Source organism: Suricata suricatta, chromosome 6 (assembly GCF_006229205.1).
Source record: "Suricata suricatta isolate VVHF042 chromosome 6, meerkat_22Aug2017_6uvM2_HiC, whole genome shotgun sequence".
Lineage (NCBI taxonomy): Eukaryota > Metazoa > Chordata > Mammalia > Carnivora > Herpestidae > Suricata > Suricata suricatta.
In genome coordinates, this window is record NC_043705.1 from 118,867,760 (window position 1) to 118,869,678 (window position 1,919).

General features: G+C 38.4%; 1 pseudogene; it reads right to left on the reverse strand.

Annotated features, from left to right (window-relative positions):
• Positions 1-1,595: 1,595 nt before the first annotated feature.
• On the reverse strand, positions 1,596-1,694 carry LOC115295082 (annotated as a pseudogene).
• Positions 1,695-1,919: the final 225 nt, after the last annotated feature.

A 1,919-nucleotide genomic window follows, 5' to 3' on the forward strand; every position in this document is an offset into this window, starting at 1 on the left:
GAATTTAATACAGATAATCAGAAGCTCTTTTAGTTAGAAGAGACTGTAGATTTCAATAATCACAATTCTTTACTTTTCAGAAAGGCAACTTAAACCTACGGGATATCTCTGATTGCCTAAAGTGACATAGGGGAAAACCCAGGATTAAAATCTACTTGTCTAGACTTCCAAACCTATAGTCTTTTCATTGCACCTCTCTGCCTCTTAAGAGTGTCCTGAAACACTGGCACTTAAAACACATTCTCCACATTTTCACATGAGAGGCTCCCAAATAAGAAGGGATGTTGGGAACTTAGGTGTGATTAACACCTGGCTATAAAGCAGCCACAGGCAGGTTGAGCAGGAGGTACACCAGAACATTTACTGAAGAAAACTCTGTGGTAGACATTTACCACATCTCCTTCTATGACCACACCGCTATTTCATTTTGGGAAATCAGCTCTTCTCCAGTGTGTAGCCGTAGCAGAAGGTAATTCTTAGAGGTGCCTTCTAACCACATAGAAAAGACCAATCCATATACTACCTGCCCACAGATACAGTCAGAGGCCCGTCCGTGGCCTAAAGTTACCCGATGGGACACTGTCTTCCAGACTTTGTAACTCCCAAGTGACACAGGACTCAGTATATTAGTTATATATATTATTGATGTATAGAAAATAATCACAAACTTAGCATCTTAAATCAACATGTGTTTATTTGCTCATAGTTCTGTAGGTCGGAATTCAGGGATGTCGTGGCTGTGTTGTTTGCTCACAATCTGTGATGGCTAATTTTATACGTCAACTTGACTGGTTTAAGGGATGCACACATAGATGGTAAAATATTATTCCTGGGTATATCTATGAGGGTGTTTCTGGAAAAAATTAACATCTGAAACGATGATGGCCCTCACCAATGTGGGAAGGCATCATCCAACTATGGGCCTGAAAAAAACACAAATGTGGAGGAAGGGTAAATCTGCTCTCTGCTTAAGCTGGGACATCCATCTTCTCCTGTGTATGTATGTATGTGTATACATTTGGACTATATATATATATATCTGGACCTCATACCTAGGAAAATACTTTCACATCAGTACCGACATCAGTGTTCTACTAAATAACCAGGGGACATGAACCTTGAGGCCTCTATGGAATTCTGCCTACCTGGAGGTCATTTTCATCGTACAGTCAACAGTGTTGGTAATGTCCCAGCCACTCAGTTCCTACCAGGAGACAAAGACAACGGCTGTGTTTCCTACTTCCTATTTCTTGGGCATTTGGTATTTCCTTGGTTTCTCTCATTCCCATGCTTAATCTCCCAGCCTCTCATCAAATCTGATAACTCTTAATATAAATAAACAAATCTCTATTTACCTGATATTAGCCAAAGACTTCTTCTATTATAGTCAAGAAACATGGCTCAAGCTCCAGACGATGCCTAGCAAAATAAGGATTCTTCTGGAATGGGGAATGTGGTAGGACAGGGAAAGATCCATGGACAGCTTTGTCAAACCACATACCACCATCCTCATAAATCTGACATGCTACTTTAAAATAGTAGAGTTGTGCTAAACCATAGGAAAGCAACCATTGCTTGTTTGCTTTTTTAATTTTTTAAATATGGAATGCTTCATGAACATGTGGGTCATTTTGAGCAAGGATCATGCCAATCTTCTGTATTATTTCATTTAAACAAAAGTAGTCAGTGGTCTATATGGTAAAAACTAATAACTTAGTTAAATTGAACAAAGATGTTACAATTTTTTTTTTAAAGAATGGACTAGACAGAAGCTGAAATTAAACAATCTGGTTGGAAAGTGAAAAATCTGTTAAAAAATCTTCTGACCTCATATGGTTGTTATTACCAAATTTAAATTAATGTTTCCTAAACCAAATAAATTCTTCCCATAGATTCAGCCAGACAACACATGCCTCAAG